Genomic DNA, 16,475 nt, shown 5'->3' on the forward strand with positions numbered 1-16,475 from the left:
TGCCAGCCTCTGGATGGTCTGGGGGCCCGCCGGCTGCCGAGTCTTGTCGTGGGGCCCGCCGGCCCGTGCAACCGGCGACTGATACACCAGGTTGTCAGGGCGCGTGTGTGGGGTGATGATTGATATAGGGCTGCGTCGTCTAGCCGGCGTCGGTGTCGTCTAGGCCCCGTGTAGCCATGCTGACGGCTCCATCATCCTGGTACGGCCCTAGCTGGCGTCAGGGAGCACTGTTGCCACGCCGGGGATCGGGAGTTGTCTTGTCAGAGTACTTCTGTACGGCTGATGACGAGTTGATGAATATACTTCTCGCTCCTCGTTGGTTACCCCAAGTGGAAGGTGGAGATGTAGTCAGCAGCAAGTTTTCCCTTACACGGAGACTGTAAGGTTTATTGAACCAGGAGGACTTCGAGGATCAACAAGTAGGTGTCCCCTGCCTTGGCGCTAGCAGAAGACGTGGACCTGCACACACATAAATAACTTTGCTCCCAACGAGTACGGAGAGGTTGTCAATCTCTCCGGCCTTGTAGTTTGCAAAGGATCAAAACACAAGCGGGAATAGTGATAGTGATTGCAACGGAAAAGTAAATGAAAGCAGTAAATGATGGAGGTGTAAGCAATGGTGGTGATATGGACCGGAGTCACATGATGTTCACTAGTGATGTATCTCTCCCAAAAGAAGATAAAAAAATATGCTTGGGTAAACAAATTACAGCTCGGCAATTGACAGAATTATAAATGCACCACAATGCTAATTACGCCAAAACAAGTAGACCGTTTATTCATCAGCATCTACTTACTAATCATCGACCTTGAGATATCTATCCAGAACATCTCGCTGATATTAAGTTGCGAGCCCCACCCAAAGTGTAAACTCAAAGCAACGGACAACCACTAGTAGAAAAAGGGCCTTTTGTCCCGGTTCGTAAGGGCCTTCTGTCCCGGCTTTGGAACCGGGACAAAAAGGTCGTTACTAATGCCCATTGCCTTTAGTCCCAGTTCTTAGACGAATCGGGACAGATGGGCCTCCACGTGGCCGCTGCAGCCAGGCCAGGCAGGGGGGCCTTTAGTCCCGGTTGGTGACACCAACCGAGACCAAAAGGCATCCACGCGTCAGCACCTGGCTGGAGCTGAGGTTTTTTTTGTTTTTTGAAACGGGCTGGTTTAGGGGTTAATTTAGGTTGTTATTAGCTAGCTAATAGAGAAAGGTGTCCTCTCTTATATATCTCCGTGCTTGGTCATCCGTCGTGCTTTGTCTAACATATTTACAAAATGTAGACACGAGTTACATGCACATATATGCATCTTTTTTACACTATATCATTTCATATCATTTCCGTCGAATGGCAATAGTATTCTAATCGATCATCTAACAACTCATCATCAACTTAATCATATACCAAGTTATCATATGATACACATAAAATAAAACAGAGAAACATCATAATATATATATAGTCATCATATGCATCATGGATCCTAATTAATCGATCATGTCAAGTAATAATATAAACTAGAATAACTTGTCTCTCATAAGACCTAGTCCTCGCTCTTAGATATAATGTCATAAAACAGAATAAGACATATGGCTCCATGATGAATCACAGAGATCCAACGTTCTCCAACTGGTGGCTTGCGAACCTTCTTTATTTCTCTCCATGCTTCAATTTGGAGTCTTTTTTATCTTGATTTGAAGTTAATCAAGTATGGAGCATAGAACTCAGCCCTCAGCGGGCTTCTAATTCTCATTTGACCTTCTGGGTCCATTAACGGAGGCACTACATCATGTGGCAATTGCTGTTGAAGAACATAATAATAACCTAGTTAGCAATGTAATCAACACCATTTATGCAATAGTGGAGCGTACTTAATTAGGAAACTCTTACCAAGACATTTCGGCGAATGTCATCTGGACTCAACCTATGCACTAGTGGCATGTAAAATGAATAATTTTGGCCCATTCAAAAAATTATACGGGAAGGTATCCCTAGAAGCCAGAACACTAGCAACAAGAAAGTGGAGAATATCATCCTTCTCCTCCCAAGTTAGATGTGATCCATACGTGTAGTGTGTCGTGTCAATTAATTTCCATAATTCAGTCGAAGCAACGAAATAAGCTGTAAATTATAATTTAACAAATTTAGTATATAGATGAATACCAACTATTTCTAAATATAAATGCAAATTACTTCACATGGAGGTAAAACAGGAAGCATATCATCGACAACCACCCAAATTTTGTAATAATTTAATGTTACAAAAATACTTAGAAATTTTGTAATTGTCCACAAGATATGAGTATAACTTGTTAAAACATCAAATTCAATTTTGTAATAGTACACCTTGAGCTCTAAACAGTTCCACACAATGTGGGCATTATATAAACCATTCAAAACGACCACATGTGCTACGATCATTCAAAGGACAATTTGGGTTGTTGTTGTTGTTGTTTGTACAACATGTAATATGAGACAATTATAACTATGGCCCAATAACTAGGAACCTGCAACGTGTGGCCAAAGTTTTAATAGACGATGAACACCACATGACATGTAAATTGCGAGAGAAAAACAGGTTGACTACACCAACTATTTCTAAATATAAATGCAAATTACTTGACAAATATGGTTGAGAAACTCACATGGAGGTAAAATAGGAAGCATATCATTGACAACCATCCAAATGTCGATGTTGTCCGGCATATTATCCTCAGGACGAAGATCGAAGGTGATTTCTATTCCCTTCTGAAATCCATATGCCTTGCAAAGATCTTCCCACTTTGGGCACCCAAATTCTGTTTGAAAAACTGAATTAAATACTTGGATAAAAAATGTGTGACCATGTATAGTCCTCAGCTTAGCGCTCCTCGTCTCAGTTCTCTCGTGGTCTTCGAAACCGAGCCTCTCCAACACATATCTTCTTGCATGGCAAGGGAGGCACATATCGCCGTTCTCGTCAAGCTTCATGCTGAAGAACCTATCGTCTCGCAGGTGAGACATGTCGCACATACCCCGAGAGTCGCCGCAATATTCACACTCGCAATATCCATCGTCAGACATTTCCTGTTTTAATGTGGTAAATGTGTGTAAACAACAATATAATAGTGACACACTATATATATCGAAAGAATTGAACATCTATATATAATAACTCTTCATGCTCGCAACATGCATCATCATATATAATAACAAGTCCTACTAATTAATCATCATCATACAACTTCTACTCGTTATTAATAACAAGTCATACGATCATCATCCTCATAGTCATCGAACCAACCCTACTTAATTGTTCTTAGCACATGATCATCAGTATTAGGTAGGACCAATAAGCAAAACCAAATCGTAAAATAAAGTAGTTTTCAAATTAGCATGCATTCAACTATAAGCAAAACTACATCATCTCTTGTGTCTGTACATCGTCGAATATTATCACTAATACTCCTCGAATACTATCATACATATAGCATCACTAATACAGCTAGAACCGTAGCGCCCGACGGGTATCATCGTGAGCGGTGGACACCCAAAGAGAAGGAACCATCACAGGATCATAGCTCCAGTGAGATCCCTGAAGAACCTGCCAGGTATTGTAGAACCTGCCCTCCAACACAACCATGTAGCGACGGACGTGCTCGTCCTCCTCGCTGACACGGTGACGTATCACCTCCGCGGTGTCCGGAAGCCTCGGCACCGTCACAGGCCCACGCGACTGCCACCAAACAAGGATCGGGTCAACAACGGGCTGGCTCCTCACCAACCTATGCCCCCCGGAAGGTAGCACCTCCCAATACCAGCCGGGCGGAGCCCAGTCCCGGACAGGGCCCCTCTGATCAAGTAGGTGTCCTCCGCCGAGTCGACGACGAGGATGCGGGATAGGCATCGTAAAATGAACTAAAAAAATAAACTAGTTCTATTAATTTTCTTGCTAAAAATAAACTACTTCTATATATAGTAAAATAAAGTAGTTTTATTAAATCAACTAGTTCAACTACTAAGCACTTACTATAAATAAATAAAATAAAGTAGTTCCAATACATGGATTCTAGCTTCAAGATCAAACTTCCAAGGTAGAGACCACTTGAAGCTATTTATTTTCATGATTTAGAGTCCACTTGAAGATATTCATTATTTAGAGTGTGAAATTTGAAACAAACCTGGTTGGAATTCAGAAGTCCCCTTAAAACATGTTGGATAGAACCAAAACATACTCATGAAACAAGAAGGAAAATAACATTTCGATAAAGAAAAAGAGACACTTGGTATAAAAGATGTCATCATATCAGGTCCCCAACAGAAGATCTCCTCGGATGCTGATACGTCTCCATCGTATCTACTTTTCCAAACTCTTTTGCCCTTGTTTTGGACTCTAATTTGCATGATTTGAATGGAACTAAACCGGACTGACGTTGTTTTCAGCAGAATTGCCTTGGTGTTGTTTTTGTGCAGAAATGAAAGTTATCGGAACGTCCTGAAAATTTACGGAGAATATTTCTGGAAAATATGAAAAATACCTGCGCAAAGATCCACCGGAGGGGGTGAGCCAGTGGGCCACAAGCCCTGTGGCCGTGGCCACCCCCCAGGCCACGGCGTCAGGGCTTGTGGGGCCCACGTAGTTCTGCCGCCCCCAAACTCAGCGCTATTTATTCCCTTTCATCCTGGAAAAAATCAGGAGAGAATATTTCATCGCTTTTGCGATACGGAGGCGCCGCCACATCCTGTTCTTCATTTGGAGGGCAGATCTGGAGTCCGTTTTGGGCTCCGGATCAAGGAGATCGTCGCCATCGTCATCATCAACCTTCTTCCCTCTCCAATTCCATGAAGCTCTTCATCGTTCGTGAGTAATCTATTCGTAGGCTCGCTGGGCGGTGATGAGTATCATCAGATCTATCATGTAATCGAGTTAGTTTTGACGGGGATTGATCCCTAGTATCCACTATGTTCTAAGATTGATGTTGCTACTACTTTGCCATGCTTAATGCTTGTCACTAGGGCCCGAGTGCCATGATTTCATATCTGAAATTATTATGTTGTCACCAATATATGTGTGTTTTAGATCCGATCTTAAAAGTTGTAGTATCCTACTATGTGTTATGATTCGGCAACCCCGGAGTGACAATAACCGGAACCACTCCCGGTGATGACCATAGTTTGAGGAGTTCATGCGTTCACCAAGTGCTAATGCGTTGGTCCGGTTCTTTATTAAAAGGAGAACCTTAATATCCCGTAGTATCCACTTGGACCCCGCTGCCGCAGGAAGGATGGACAATAGATGTCATGCAAGTTCTTTTCCCTAAGCACATATGACGACACACGGAATGCATGCCTACATCACATTGACGAACGAGAGTTAGACACATATCTCTCCGTGTTATAACTGCTGCATGATGAATGTCATCCGACAAATCACCGATCCATTGCCTACGAGTTTGTCCCACTGCTGCCGTTACTACTGTTGCTGCTACTGTCACTTGTTGCTGCTGTTACTCGCTACTCTGCTACTTGCTACTGCTGTTACTCGCTACTGCTGCTACTTGCTACTGCTATCACTACTTCTGTTCCTTGCCACTGCTGTTACTCGTTACACTGCTGCTACCTGCTACAATACTTTTTCTGGCACCGTTGCCGGGAAAGAATATTTCCCGTCCACGGGCAACTTACCGGCGCCATTGATACAACTGTTAGGAATAGTATGCCTTGTCACCAGATCGTTTCTGGCACCGTTGCTATCATACTACTTTGCTACTGATACTTTGCTTGCAGATACTAATCTTTCAGGTGTGGTTGAATCTGACACATTCAGCTGCTAATACTTGAGAATATTCTTTCACTTCCCCTCGCCCGAACCAACAAATTTGGGTTGAATACTCTACCCTCGAAAATTGCCGCGATCCCACGCGCTGGTGGGCTACTGCAAGACAATTTCTAATTGTTGAGCAACTGGAAGCAGCTCTTTTCTAGCTCCATTGTCGTGGAGGCATCAAGTCAGGAATAGTTGCACGTCAACATCATTTTTCTGGCGCTGTTGCCGGGGAAGGATAGCTATATTCTCTGAGTCACTTGGGATTTATATCTGATGATCACTATGAAGAATCTGAAAGATCCAAGAATAAAAGTCTTGCCCTCAACTACGATGGAAGGTATGGAACTGCCATCTAGCTCTGCACTTGATTCACCTTCAGTTATGAGTAAGTTTGCGACACCACCTCCTGCTAGAAATCTTGATATGTCGCCTGTGCTTGATGATGCTTATGATGCTACTATGCCTGATACAACTAGAGATGCTATACCTGATACTGCTTTGCCTGATGATGCTAGAGATGCTATTTTGCCTGATGATGCTATGCTTGATATTGCTAGAGTTACTGCCAATGCTCGTGATGCTTCTGAAACTGCCGATACTATTGAGATAGAACCTGCTTTTGCTCCTACTAGATCTAGCTCTACTAGATATGAATTGCTTGATATACCTGAGGGTTATGTTATGGAGGGAGAGATAGCTGAGGATTTTCTTGCGTGTAAGGATGCCTATGACGCTGAGAAATTACTTCTCAAGTGGAAGGAAAAATCTCTGAAAGCTAGGATGAAATACGACCCGAAGTTTGCCACTTCACCTATCTTTATCATCGGTGAGGATTATGAATTCTCTGTCGACCCTGAGATAATCTCTCTAGTCAAATCTGATCCTTTCCACGGTTATGAGTCTGAGACGGTCGTATCCCATCTTACCAAACTACACGATATAGCCACCCTTTTCACTAGTGAGGAGAAGATCCGCTACTACTATATCCTTAAGTTGTTTCCTTTCTCTCTAAAGGATGACGCTAAAGCCTGGTTCACTTCCCTTGCTCCTGGATGTGTGAGTAGTCCCCAGGATATGGTCTATTACTTCTGTGAGAAATATTTCCCTGCCCATAAGAAGCAAGCTGCCTTGCAGGAAATATACAACTTTGCTCAACTCAAAGAAGAGAGTCTCCCACAAGCTTGGGGGAGGCTCATCCAGCTACAAAATGCTTTGCTTGGTCACCCTCTTAAGAAGAACGAGATACTGGATATCTTCTATAACGGACTTACCGATGCTTCTAGAGACCACTTAGATAGTTGTGCCGGTTGTGTTTTTAGGGAACGGATTGTAGAACAAGCTGAGATCCTACTGAATAACATCTTGATCAACGATAATGCTTTGACTATCCCCAAACCACCTCCTAAGCCAACTCCTAAGAAAAGAGGTATGCTATTCCTCAGTCCCGAAGATATGCAAGAAGCCAAGAAATCTATGCAATAGAAAGGCATTAGATCTGAAGGTGTCAAGAATCTACCGCCCATCGAAGAGATCCATGGTCTCGATAACCCGATACAAGTAGTAGAGGTGAATTCTCTGCGTAGATTTGATGAGAGTGATATTCCTTTTGACAAACCTGCTAGCCTATGCTTTGATGAATTTGACAACTTTGTTGCCAAACAACGGAGTTTCAATGATTATGTTAGCAGACAATTGGAACAAAGTACTCGTATACTTAGTAATTTAAGTGCTTGTGTACACATAAATGTCAATGATCTGAAGCTTCTGAGTAAACATGCCTCTATGATTACTACTCAGGTAGAACAAGTACTTAAAGCTCAGAATGACTTGCTCAATGAATTAAATGAAAACTCTGTCAGAGTCATTACTAGAGGAGGCAAAATGACTTAGGAACCTTTGTATCCTGAAGGCCGTCCTATGAGAATTGATCAAGATTCTCAAGGAATTAATGCTGATACACCCAGTCATCCTAAGAAGACGGAGAAGGATGATAGAAACCTACATGTCAGTTCACCAAATACCGTCACACCTGAAGAACCAAATGATATTTCTGTGTCTGATGCAGAAACACAATCTGGTGATGAACATGAACCTGGTGACAATATGGACAGCGATGTTCATAATAATGCTCAACCTAGCAATGATAAGGATGTGGATATTGAACCTACGGTTAATCCTGATAACCCACAACCTAAGAGATACGATAAGAATGACTTCATTGCTAGGAAGCATGGTAAATAAAGGGAGCCATGGGTTCAGAGACCTATGCCCTTTCCTCCTAAGCCATCCAAGAAAAAGGATGATGAGGATTTTGAGCGCTTTATTGAAATGTTGAGACCCGTCTTTCTGCAGATGCGGTTAATTGATATTCTCAAAATGTCTCCATATGCCAAGTACATGAAAGATATCGTGACTAATAAACGGAAGATACCAGATCTTGAGATCTCCACCATGCCTGCCAGTTACACTTTCAAAGGTGGAACTCCTAAGAAACTTGGTGATCCCGGAGTGCCCACTATACCTTGCACCATTAAAGGTAACTACGTAAGAACTGCGTTATGCGACCTTGGAGCCGGTGTTAGTGTTATGCCTCTCTCTCTTTATCGTTGACTTGAACTGGATAAGTAGACACCCACTGAAATTGCTCTGCAAATGGCCGACAAATCAACTGCTTTCCCTGTCGGCATTTGCGAGGATGTGCCTATTGTGGTTGCTAACACCATATCTTAACAGACTTTGTTATCTTGGATATTCCCGAGGACGATGCAATGGCTGTCATCCTCGGAAGACCCTTTTTAAACACTGCAGGGGCTGTTATAGATTGCAACAAAGGCAATGTCACTTTCAATGTCAACGGTAATGAGCATACAGTGCACTTTCCTAAGAAACGATATCAAGTACATTGCATCAATTTTATCGAAAAAACTTCATCGATTCTTATTGGGAGCTTTGAATGCCCTATTCCTCGCGTCAAGATGAAGTATGATTTGCTTATTGGGGAGATTCATATCCCCATTGAGGTGACTTAGTGGCTATTCGAAATTCTCCGTTCTGTTTTGCGATTCGAGAAAGTTTTGTCATGAGGATTTGATCAACCCCATTGACGGATTTCTTTCGATGACCATGAAATGAATGAATCAAAGAGTCACATACCTCTGTTTTAAGCTTTCAATTTCTGTTGCTTAGAAGAAAAATGATAGGTTTAGTTTAGTTTTCCCTAATTTCTGTCTTAGCGTCCGGTGGAAAAGTACCCCGAAAATAAAAGTTCTCCGAACGCTGTGAAAATCTAATATGATTTTTTCTGGATTTTTTGAAAAATACTGGGACTGAGAGCTGGCCTGGGGGCCACACCAGTGGGCCACAAGCCCTGACGCCGCGGGCTCCCCCCTAGCCACGGCCACCAAGCTTGTGGGGCCCACAGGGACCCCCTCCACTCATTCCAGCTCCCATCCTCTTCTTCTACCTCCAGAAAAAATCGTTTCACAACTCAAACCCGTGTTCTTGCTCATTTGGCTATGATTTTTGATCTCCTTGCTCAAAGCACCATTCTCCGAACCGTTTTTGGGAAATTACTCCTTGGTAAGTGACTCCTCCATTGGTCCAATTAGTTTCTACTCTAGTGCTTTATCCTTCGCGTATTCTTGCTACCTTGGTGACCCTGTTCTTGAGCTTCAAATGTTGATTTTAGCTGGTCCCAAGTAGTTTTAGCGTGTGATACGGTCTCTAGGCACTAGTAGGAGTAGCTGCTACAAGGTGTGGTTGGTCTTTATTCACTTTTCTCTTGAACTTCAAAAATTTCAGCAAAAAGAAATTATGTTCAGGAGGAAGTTTCATGGTGGTTCCTCAAGTAAGAAGGGTCCCCGTCTTTCTATTCGGGAGCCCGATCCTTATCAACTAAGGGACGCACCTGTACAACCATGTGAATGGCCTTCCCATGAGTTCATGATCGAAGCAGGCTTCAAGGATGAGTTTGATACGCTTGTCCGCAATGCCGGGTTAGAAGAATTCCTCTCAGATAAATGTGAACAGTATGCTATGCTCACTGCCTCTTTCGTGCGTAGATTTAAATTTTCAGTTGGCCGTAACCCATGCATACTGTTTGATCTGTATGATAAATCCTACACCATGGATTTGGAGGATTTCAATAGGATTTGCAAGATACCTGATGGGGGTAGTCTTAATGATTCCGCTAAGTCTTCGGTTAGAGATTTTGTCTCTAGTATAACTGTTGGAGAAACTCGAGATATCACGCAAGCTACCATATGAAGCATTCATTTCCCTGCCTTGCACTAATTTGCCCTCTTCATAGGTAGATGCATTAACGACAAGGTTGAACATTGTCACCTATGCGCATCCGACCTTAGTATCCTTAAGAGCGCAGTGACGGGTGAAAAAAGCTTCAACATGGGAGCTATTATAGCAAGGAGGCTGAATAAGAATGCTATTGATGGGGATTTCTTTGGCGGGATCTATGGCACTCGCATAGCAAATTTTCTCGGAGTACCCATCCGCGCAGGAGATCCCCCTCTCCATATAGTTTTCCTTGACCGCGTCGCTGTGACACGCTACCAGTTCCTTGAGAGGGAGGATGAATCCCTCCTATACCGGTTGATATTTAACCGGCAGCGTGTTTTCCATATTACCCTTCCTGCTCCTGCTTTCTTTGACTTTCAGGAAAAATGGAGATACTACATAACCAGAGGAGAGGCAGAGGAGTATGAGAGGGAGGCGAAGGCTGCTCGTCTCCGTGAGGCAGCTATTCAGGCAGTGGCTGCAGCGCTCCCGTATAACCCCGATTATGATTTTGGGTTTCGCCAGGACCATCCTTGGGAGTAGACCAAGCTAGGCCAAAAGCCTAAGCTTGGGGGAGTACGTGTTCTCACCGACTTTTCATTCTTTCTTATGCTTTCACTTTGTTAGTCGGTGTTTACACTTTGCCAGTGTGTTATCCATGCTAGTTTATTTTCATTTTCTAGTTTTCTTGTTTTGTGTCCTTTTGAGAAAACCCAAAAAGATTTTCCTTTCTTGTTTTGCTTGTTGGGAGCTTTCCCGTGTAAATAGTTTTCTTTTTCTTTGAGTCAAGGTAGAGGATATTGGTTACAATGTTTAGTGGCTCTTGCATGCATACCTGTTTAGCTTTCAAAGAGCCATATTACTTTGTCTTCTCCTTTGTGTTTGCCTGCAGATTCCAGCTTTAGTCCAATGCACGAGCACTCTTATTATTGTCCACATCGTTCGATCGTGCAAGTGAAAGGAAATAATGATGATATATGATGAAGTAACTGAGACTGGAAAAGTTGGTATGAACTCTATCTATTTTGTTTTTGTAAATATGACTAGCTTGTCGTCCCAGATTCAGCTTTGTTGTGAGAGAACCATGTTTGCAATGACAACTTAGAGATCATATTTTCTGATGCCATGCTTATTTAGCTAGGAGCTTATAATGGTTTGTCTTGAATGCCAACATAGATTTTGAGATGACTATGATGTAGTATGATAGGATGGTATTCTCCTTTGATTGATTCAAGTGGCTTGACTTGGCGCATGTTCATGCATGTAGTTGAAATAAAATCAACATAGCCTCTATGATGTTCGTGTTCATGGTGATTTATATCCTGCTCATGCTTGCACTCAATGTTAGTCAAACCCATTGCATCTTGATGACCGTTGTCGCTCTCTAGTTGGTCGCTTCCTAGTCTTTTGCTAGCCTTCACTTGTACTAAGCGGGAATACTGCTTGTGCATCCACCTCCATAAACCCAAAGTTGTTCCCTATGAGTCCACCATACCTACCTATTTGCGGTATCTACCTGTCGTTCCAAGTAAATTTGCATGTGCCATTCTCTAAACCTTCAAGAAGTAATCTGTTTTGCATGCCCGAACCGCTCATGTGGTGACAGGGGGCTATTGGTATCTTCCATGTTAGGCGTGTTATCCTCGACATGTGTTTATTCACTATCATTCACGAGAAAGGGGCCGGTAATTGGAATGCCCAGTTCCACGCTTAAATCGAAAACATAACTGTAAAACAAGACTCCCCCCAGATTGATGTTAGTATGGACGGTACTTGAGGATTCGGCTAGCCGTGGAGTGTGATTGATTGGTGGTCGGGGAGTTAAAACTTTACTTTTCTGTTTGGGAACCGCCTATAGCATGAATAGCATGGAAGATATTGAGAACTCTTGGCCATTGCGTTGACAATGAAAGCATGCCACCCAAAATTATTATCTCTGTTTTCAAAGCTTGAGCTCTGGCACCTCTGCAAATCAATGCTTCCCTCTGCGAAGGGCCTGTCTATTTATTTTCCTGTTGAGTCACCCTCTTCTTATATAAGCACCAATTAGAGAACACCACTGTCATTTTTATGCTTTGCTTTTAATTGATATTGAATATGTCTATGACTGGATCTTCGTTGCTATGAATTACAATGTTTAGTCAGCCCTTGATCTTTGAAAGTGCTCTACATTTATGTTTTGCGGTCTCAGAATGAGCTAGCGAGATACCACCTATTCATATTGCTTCATGCTTGTTTTGATTGAATTGTTGGTATCTGAAACTCATTATTATTTGCTCGCTAGCTGATTATGCCATTGATATTAGTTTACCGTGAGACCTTTGTGTCACTTGCTTATGTGGTTAACTTGTGATCTTGCTGAAATTCTGGTTATGAGTTAGACATAGTTGCAACAACAAGATCAAACGTAGTTTGTCAAAGTTTTTCTTTCTCTTTCAGTTTGTCAACTGAGTTGCTTGAGGACAAGCAAGGTTTTAAGCTTGGGGGAGTTGATACGTCTCCATCGTATCTACTTTTCCAAACTCTTTTGCCCTTGTTTTGGACTCTAATTTGCATGATTTGAATGGAACTAACCCGGACTCACGCTGTTTTCAGCAGAATTGCCTTGGTGTTGTTTTTGTGCAGAAATGAAAGTTCTCGGAACGCCCTGAAAATTTACGGAGAATATTTCTGGAAAATATGAAAAATACGTGCGCAAAGATCCACCGGAGGGGTGAGCCAGTGGGCCACAAGCCATGTGGCCGCGACCACCCCCCCAGGCCGCAGCGTCATGGCTTGTGGGGGCCATGTGGCTCTGCCCCCCCCAAACTCAGCGCTATTTATTCCCTCTCGTCCCGGAAAAAATCAGGAGAGAAGATTTCATCGCGTTTGCGATACGGAGGCACCGCCACATCTTGTTCTTCATCTAGAGGGCGGATCTGGAGTTCGTTTTGGGCTTTGGATCAAGGAGATCATCGCCATCGTCATCATCAACCTTCTTCCCTCTCCAATTCCATGAAGCTCTTCATCGTTCGTGAGTAATCTATTCGTAGGCTCGCTCGGCGGTGATGAGTAGGATGAGATCTATCATGTAATCGAGTTAATTTTGACGGGGATTGATCCCTAGTATCCACTATGTTTTGAGATTGATGTTGCTACTACTTTGCCATGCTTAATGCTTGTCACTAGGGCCCGAGTGCCATGATTTCAGATCTGAAATTATTATGTTGTCACCAATATATGTGTGTTTTAGATCCGATCTTGCAAGTTGTAGTTACCTACTATGTGTTATGATCCGGCAACCCCGGAGTGAAAATAACCGGAACCACTCCCGGTGATGACCATAGTTTGAGGAGTTCATGTGTTCACCAAGTGCTAATGCGTTGGTCCGGTTCTTTATTAAAAGGACAACCTTAATATCCCGTAGTATCCACTTGGACCATGCTGCCACGGGAGGATGGACAATAGATGTCATGCAATTTCTTTTCCCTAAGCACGTATGACGACACACGGAATGCATGCCTACATCACATTGACGAACGGGAGCTAGCCACATATCTCTCCGTGTTATAACTATTGCATGATGAATGTCATCCGACAAATCACCGATCCATTGCCTACGAGTTTGTCCCACCGCTGCTGTTACTACTGTTGCTGCTACTGTTACTTGGTGCTGTTGTTACTCGCTACTGCTGTTACTCGCTATTGCTGCTACATGCTACTGCTGTTACTCGCTATTGCTGCTACATGCTACTGTTGTCACTACTGTTGTTCCTTGCCACTGCTATTACTCGTTACACTGCTGCTAACTGCTATAATACTTTTTTTTGGCACCATTGCCTGGAAAGAATATTTCCCGTCCACGGGCAACTTACTTGCGCCATTGATAGAACCGTTAGGAATAGTCTGCCTTGTAACTGATACTTTGCTTGCAAATACTAATCTTTCAGGTGTGGTTGAATCTGACACATTGCTAATACTTGAGAATATTCTTTCACTTCCCGTCGCGCGAACCAACAAATTTGGGTTGAATACTCTACCCTCAAAAACTGCAGCGATCCCACGCGCTGGTGGGCTATTGCAAGACAATTTCTAATTGTTGAGCAACTGGAAGGAGCTCTTTTCTGGCTCCGTTGCCATGGAGGCATCAAGTCAGGAATAGTTGCACATCAACAGATGCTAAGATATAGATATGGTACCAAAGCAAACAGATTACATAACCAAGCACTTTTTTCAAGAGTCAGAAACCTTATGTCCCGTCCTCTCATCATTTGGCCAAACTCCGCACTGCAAGCATACTAACATAGAGTATATTCATATTATTATCCATGGCACTGCTCAACTAGCAAAAAATGCAAACTCATTACGAAAATTAGTTCGCACTTGAACATTAAAACATATTATAACTTCTAAAAAAATCAATCCTTGCTCACATAAGCAGCATACTTAAATAAATAGACTAGTAGTAGATTTTTGCTCACGGCGCGTTATCGACGAATGCTGGAGGAAGATGGTGGTAATATACCCAATGACAATTCGTATTGGTCTTGGTCTTCTTGCAAAACTAAAACTTTTTATACTTGGATTGTATACTTAACAACTGAAACTTTGTGTTCCTCGTATTGCAAACAACATGAAATTGCAGCACTAATATGTGTGTCGATCGATCTCAAGTTAAGGACTTCTCTTCAGATTGGTTGTACGCTAGATTGTGAGCCTGCAACTATGGATATATATAAGACTTTATTTCGATGGTACTTTTAATAACATGGTTGCACACATCAGTTCGATGCGAAGGCCAGGGCTTCCGTTTCTCCTTTCCAAAAAGAAAAAGAAAGATTGGTTATACGCACGAGACCGCGGGGGTGTTTCGTATTTTCTGGATCATGGATTCATCCCGGGCCTGACACCACGCACGAGATCAAGAAAACGCCGCGCACGCACGTATGCATCAGCCGGCTGGCACCGGATCTAGAGGAGGAGAGGGAGGAGTGGCGGCAGATCTCAGCGTGGGAAGCAGAGGAGGGTCGGGCTGCTCGTCGGCGGGCACATGGAGGAGGCACAGGCGGCCGGCGACGACGAGGACGGCTTCGGGGGCGGCAGTGACTCCGGCAACGTGGGGGACAGGGGCGGCGTCAGCGTCGGGATCGAATGGAGAGAGGGGGAGATATCAAAATTTCTAAATTGCCGCTTATATAGCCCCACCTTTAGTCCCGGTTGGTGTCAACAACCGGGACCAAAGGTCTCTTTTCAGGAGCCCGAAGGGCGGGAATCAGAGGCCTTTGGTCCCGGTTGGTGTCACCAACCGAGACTAAAGGTCTCTTTTCAGCAGTCCGAAGGGCGGGAAGCAGAGGCCTTTAGTCCCGGTTGGTGGCACCAACCGGTACCAATGCCCCGTGCAGTCCCGGTTGGTGCCACCAACCGGAACCAAAGGCCTTGCGCGGTGCGCTGCTATGTTTAGTCCCACCTCGCTTGCCGAGAGGGGCTCGGAGTGGTTTATAAGCCCTGCCGAACCAACCACTTCTAGCTCCTCTCTACTTCACGCTTACGGGCCTAAAATCAATGTGTGTGCTTGTGGGCCTATTGGGCCTACTGCGAGCCTGCATCCTGGCCCTAGTAATGGGTTTCTAGTCGTATCCACGCCGTGGTGGCCATGTAGGTGGCACTTTTTTTAAAAACAAATCCAGTTTTTTTGCTTTGTTTTTTTGTTTCTAATTACTTATTTATTTTATTTTATGATAATTATTTTTGCTATTAAAGTTTGTAACAAAATTCTAATTACTTATTTATTTTCTTTTATGATAATTCTTTTTTTGTTTTCAATGTTTTGAACAGAAAATACTTTGATAATTTTAGTTGCATAAATTCTATATAATTTTAGTTTCAATAATACTAGAGGTTTATAAAAGTTTTTTAGTTGATTCCTTTAGTACCAGTTCTAAGGCCGTGGTGGCCGTGTAGGTGGCACTTTTTTTAAAAAAATCCAGTTTTTTGCTTTCTTTTTTGTTTCTAATTACTTTTTTTTTATGATAATCCTTTTTGCTATTAAAGTTTGTAACAAAATTCTAATTACTTATTTATTTTATTTTACGATAATTCTTTTTTGTTTTTAATGTTTTGAACAGAAAATACTTTGATAATTTTAGTTGCATCAATTCTATATAATTTGAGTTTCAATAATACTAGAGGTTTATAAAAGCTTTTTAGTTGATTCCTTTAGTACCAGTTCTAAGGCTGTTACAAAGGTATTTTATTTGGTACAGGTTCTTTTTGCTTTGTTTTTTGTTTCTAATTACTTATTTATTTTCTTTTATGATAATTCTTTTTGCTATTAAAGTTTGTAACAAAATTCTAATTACTTATTTATTTTCTTTTATGATAATTCTTTTTGCTTTTAATGTTTT

The sequence above is a fragment of the Hordeum vulgare genome, chromosome 7H (assembly GCF_904849725.1).
Source record: "Hordeum vulgare subsp. vulgare chromosome 7H, MorexV3_pseudomolecules_assembly, whole genome shotgun sequence".
Lineage (NCBI taxonomy): Eukaryota > Viridiplantae > Streptophyta > Magnoliopsida > Poales > Poaceae > Hordeum > Hordeum vulgare.